The following is a 5,402-nucleotide window of genomic DNA, read 5'->3' as shown; positions in this document are numbered from 1 at the left end:
CTGGGATTATAAAATACAATGACCAAAAGCACTTGGGGAGGAAAGGGTTTATTTGGCTTACATTTCCTGAATCACAGTCCAGTGAGGGAGCTAAGGCAGCAACTCAAGCAGATGAAGAACTTGGAGGCAGGAGCTGATGCAGGGAGGGCTGCTTACTGGCTTGCCCCGCCTCCTTTCTTGTAGAACTCAGGACAACTAGCCCAGGGTAGCCCTACCCACAGTGGGCTGTGCCCTCCCCATTAATTAAGACAATGCTCTACAGGCCTGATCTTATGGAGGTATTCTTTTCAACTGTGGTCTCCTCCTCTCAGATGACTTTAACTTGGGTCAGATTGAGATAAAACGAGCCAGCTCCAGTTTATCTTGTTTTAGGGTGAGAGAGGCAGGAACAGGACTCGTGTATAGTGGCGAACAGTGAGGAGAAGCTGCCTCAGGTGATGTCTCACTTGTGTAGGGATCTTAGATTCTCATCTACTGCAGCTCAGTCTGCTCAACTGTATCTACGATAGCTTAGTTAAATATAGTAGTAACAATCAGAAATAATATAAATAAACCACAAATACTCATTTTTGCCAGTGAAAACTATTGATGTCTTAATGTACAAATAGCAAGTAACACAAAATTTTATAATTTTGTGAGTTCATTTCTTTAAGATAATGATATACATGGATAATATTGTTACTTTCTATTTTACATCCCATAAAAAGATTTAAGGTAGTATTATAATGTCTTCTGAAACCAAGTCCCTAGATTTGGATTAGATAAAAACTTCAGTGTTTAAGAGGCGAATTTGCCACAAGAGTGTCCTCCACAAAGGTCACAGATGAAGCAGTGGCAGAGAGTGTGTCACATCTACAGAGACCTGGGTTCCAACCCTGTAACGCTCTCCCTCACGTGCGCACACATTCACACACTCTTTCTCTTCCCCTCACTTCCCCCTCCCTTTTTCTTCCTCCCCTGCTTTTCCTCCCTTTCCTCTCACTGCCTCTCCCCCCAAGCCAAACAGAAAAGTAAGATAGGTATGGCGGTATATAGTTGCTTGGGAGACTGAAGCAGAAAGCTTGAGAGTTTGGAACCATTCCTGACACTGGATACCAGGTTTAAGTTCAGAAGTCCACAGATGATTCTCATTTTCCCCTACTGGCTATATTGTTTTTGTAGAAACTACTTTGGTAATTCTTGAGAGTGATTTAGGGAACTCAGAAGTAAAATTACCTTAATTTGCAGATGGCATTATTCATTGTGTAGAAAATCTTGAGGAATTAAAGCTGGGTGGTGGTGGCGGCATATGCCTTTAATCCGAGCACTTGGGAGGCAGAGGCAGGCAGATCTCTGTAAATTCGAGACCAGCCTGTTCTACAAGAGCTAGTTCCAGGACAGGCTCCATAGCTACCGAGAAACCCTGTCTCGGGTGGGAGTGGGGGGAAGAAATTCGAGGTGTCAGACCACCAGGAGGCAAATCTCTGATGGATGAATTTTGGCTAGACAAGGCCCTGAGACTCCGGTATGTCTTTGCTTCTGCTGTGTCTTCTCATGTTTGCTGATACCATCCTTTTCTGGTATCTGGCATGGTGTGAATGCATGTGGGAGATCCCACTGCCTGTAATGCAGTGTGTTTATCTCGTGGAAATATCCTGTTCTACTGGGCATTTTTACCTGTGGATTATTATGAAGATGATTCCTTCCTATGCTGTGCTGTCTAATTGTTAATAATAGTGTTAGCTTATACAGAGTTTTGATGAATAAAATAAATACAAGGTCCAGTTAATGATTAAGGAAAACAGTTGTGTCCCAGGGCCCAGGATGGCCTGAGCTCCTTCAATCTTCATGCTGAAAGATGCAGTCATAGGTTTGGTGTGCATCATTTGCTGAATGAATGACAACCTTAAAATAACTTCATGTTAGATCAGATGTTTTGATAATAGCTTTGAGGTTAAAAAAAAAACCCAAGAAGATAATTTAAAGTTTTAGAGAGACACATAATTGAATGAGGAATTCATTAAGGTCAGGGAACAAGACAAAGCCACCCAATTATGATTGGCTGACATAGCTAGGGCTGGTTGATGACCAAAGGTGATGAGTAATTTCTTATGCCCATTTCTGTCTTCAGTCTCCTGATAAAAGAAACTATTCAAGATTTAAGGTAGAGCTGACTGCTTCTTTTTCATATATGACGGTTTAGATTTGTGATTCCTTTAAGATTTCTTTTTTTAAAAAATATTTATTTATTTATTTATTTATTTATTTATTTATTTATTTATTTACTTACTTATTATGTATACAATATTCTGTCTATGTGTATCTCTGCAGGCCAGAAGAGGGCACCAGACCCCATTACAGATGGTTGTGAGCCACCATGTGGTTGCTGGGAATTGAACTCAGGACCTTTGGAAGAGCAGGCAATGCTCTTAACCTCTGAGCCATCTCTCCAGCCCTCCTTTAAGATTTCTTATAAGCTTACCTTTATTACTTACCTTTGAGATAAGTAATAAAGTGATTGGTTCTTTTTTTGTCACTGAAAACGCAGCCTGCCAGTAGATGAGTATCTTGCTTGCTTACACATTGTTAATCTATAACAAGTTGCTTGGGTGTGAATGTATATGTGTGTTCTTGAAAAATTTGTTTTTCACCTGTAATATGTAAAATGTTTAATTGTGTAAGGGATCTTCAATACACGCTGTTTTTCACTAGTATTCATTGTAATCATTCACTTGAAAACCAAAATGTGACCATATTGTAATTTTTATATTGTCTGAAAAATTTTGCTGGAATATGTAAGCTGAAAAGGAAAGAATAAAGACAGAGTTAAAATGAATTAGAAGGAAAACATCAAGAATGAGAGAGTTGGGAGAGGAAAACATCAGGAATGAGGGAATTAGAAACATCAAGAGAGTTAGAAGGAAAACCTCCAGAGAGACAGAAGGGACATTTCTGGTCAGAGATAAAAATAGAGGATGGAGAATACTAAAGAAGAATAAAGAAAAGGTCTGGAGGAAACCATCGAGAGAGAGAGAGAGTCTTTTTCCCACCCCTCAGATAGAAAAGTCTAGTGCGCCCCCTCCCTGGGTTCCTTTCAAACCCTGCGCTGCTGGAGGCTGGTCCTCAGGAAGCAGTAACTAATATTTTGATAAATCTTGTGAAGGTCAGCACATCAGTAGTTTTCACATAGATTTCTATTTTTTTAACTTAAGTTTTACATTAGTATACAAGGTGATAATTTTTATTATGGAGTCTTTATATATGTATATATGTTACTACATTTGTTTTTATCTGCCCCTCCCCCATCGCTCTCCCTTTGCTCCCTTAACCTTATAGTTGAACACATCTTTTAAGAATACATTATATTTATTTATTATTTGGGGGTGGCAACCTTATGGAGGTCAGAGAACAACTTGTGGAAGTCATTGAATGGAGTTAAATTAAAATTAATGGAGGCTGTCAGGCCTGGGAGCAGATGCCTCTACCCACTGAGCTATATCACTGTCCCCTCAACACATCTTCTCCTTGGTTTTTAACTGCATTTATTAGTGTGTGTGTATGAAATGTGGACACGAGACTCTGGGCATCTGTGTGAAGTCGGGGACTGTTTTCACTGAATGGAATTCTCCCTCCCCATGGGCTCCAGGAACTGAAGGAGGTCATCAGACTTTTTGGGTAAGGGATGTTTACCTGCTGACCCATCTCACTGTTCCTTGAATAGTTTATTAACCCATTTATTGATTAGATGATCTGCTCTTTTGATGGGTTTATGTTTTCACAGTTTCTATACCCTGGATACTCATCCTTTGGTGTGTCATTGGCAAAGGTTTCTTCCTTCTGTAGGCTGTCTTGTCGCTCTGGTGATTACTTTCTTGCCTGAGCAGTAGCTTTTGCGATCCCATCATTCCATTTGCCGCTTGTTGGATTATTTCTGAGCTATTGGAGTAGTCGTGTGCAGGAAATTCTTGCCTGTGCTCTGTCTTGACGTGTTATTCCTATGCTTTCCTTTAGACTTAAGTGTTCCAGGTCATATATTAAGGTCTCTGATCCATTTTTAAATTGATTTCTTTGTGCAGGATGAGAGAGATGGATTTGTTTTCATTTGTCTGTGTGTGAAAACCTGATTTTACCAGTACCAGTTGTTAAAGAAGCTTCCCTTCTCCAGTGTGTGTGTGTGTGTGTGTGTGTGTGTGTGTTAACGGCTTTGTCAAAAATTAGGTAGTTGCAGTTCTATGGATTTATTTTTGGTTGCTCTATTCTAGTCCATTGTTGTGCTGTCTCATCCCCCTGTGTGTTTGTGTGTGCCTATGCAGTCATGCATATATGTATGCAACTGCTACAATTTATTAGTCTTTACCTTCCCCCCTCTTTTTAGAAGGCAGGCTCTTACTATATAGCCCACCTGCCTCTGTCTTTTGAGTACTGGGATTAAAGTCATATACTATCACACCTAACAAATAATCTCACAAACTTTGGTTTTTAAATTTTATGTGTTTACATACGCTGTGTGTGTGTGTATGTGCAGATTCCTGTGGAACTGTGGAGGCCAAAACAATGGGTCAGTTCCCCCCAGGCTGAAGCTATAGGCAGTTGTGAGCTGTTGATGTGGGTGCTGGGAACTAAACTTGGGTCCTCTGGAAGAGCGGCAAGTGCTCTTAACTACTGACCCATCTCTCCGTTCCTCTTTATCATACTTTTATTTAGATGGGGCTCTCACTGAACGGAGCCTGCTGATTTGGCTAGTGGCTGGGTAGCAGACCTGAAGGATTCTTATTTCTCTTCCTCTTTTGTGTTGGATATCAGGTACTCATTGCTCTTTTTCCCCCCTTATGCTGGTAAGGCAGGTGCTTTATTGTTGAGCAATTTCCTCAGCTTCTATAAGTCTGTTTTTGTGCCACTTTTGTTACTATGGCTCAGAAAAATAATTTTTTTCTTTTTCTTCTCTCTCTCTCTTTTCTTCCCTTTTCCCTTCCCTTCCCTGAGACAGGGTTTCTCTGTGTAGCCTTGACCCTCCAGAAACTTGCTGTGTAGACCTGGCTGGCCTTGAACTCAACAGAAATCTTCCTGCCACTGCAGGAGTTTGGGATTAAAGAGTGGCTGCCGTTGCCATGCTCAGTAATATAATTTAAGATCAGGTTTTATATTCTTCCAACATGACTCTTTCAACTAAGGATCGTTTTAGCTATTCGAGACCTTTTCCTTTCAATATGAATTTTAACGTTTTTTTCTGAGACAATGTCTTTAGGTTTGGTATGGATTGCATTGAATCTGTAGATTGTAGTTGTTGGTACTTTTCTGCTCTTTTCTTTACCCTTTTGGCTCTTTTCTTTACCCTTTTGGCTCTTTTCTCTTTTGGGGGCCTGCCAAATAAGTCACTTAGCTCCCAAATAAATCACACACGGAGGCTTGTTATTACTTATAAA

At 40.3% G+C, this 5,402-nt stretch overlaps 1 protein-coding gene across 1 annotated transcript in view; it reads left to right on the top strand.

Moving 5' to 3' along the window:
* Positions 1–5,402, top strand: part of Cspp1 (centrosome and spindle pole associated protein 1) — a 104,658-nt gene that overhangs the window by 13,040 nt on the left and 86,216 nt on the right. The gene's annotated exons all lie outside the window — the stretch shown is intronic.

The sequence above is a fragment of the Microtus ochrogaster genome, linkage group LG5, assembly GCF_000317375.1.
Source record: "Microtus ochrogaster isolate Prairie Vole_2 linkage group LG5, MicOch1.0, whole genome shotgun sequence".
NCBI classification, from domain to species: Eukaryota; Metazoa; Chordata; class Mammalia; order Rodentia; family Cricetidae; genus Microtus; species Microtus ochrogaster.
Note: the sequence above shows the minus strand (reverse complement) of the source record. Positions and strands in the feature narration are given on the sequence as shown.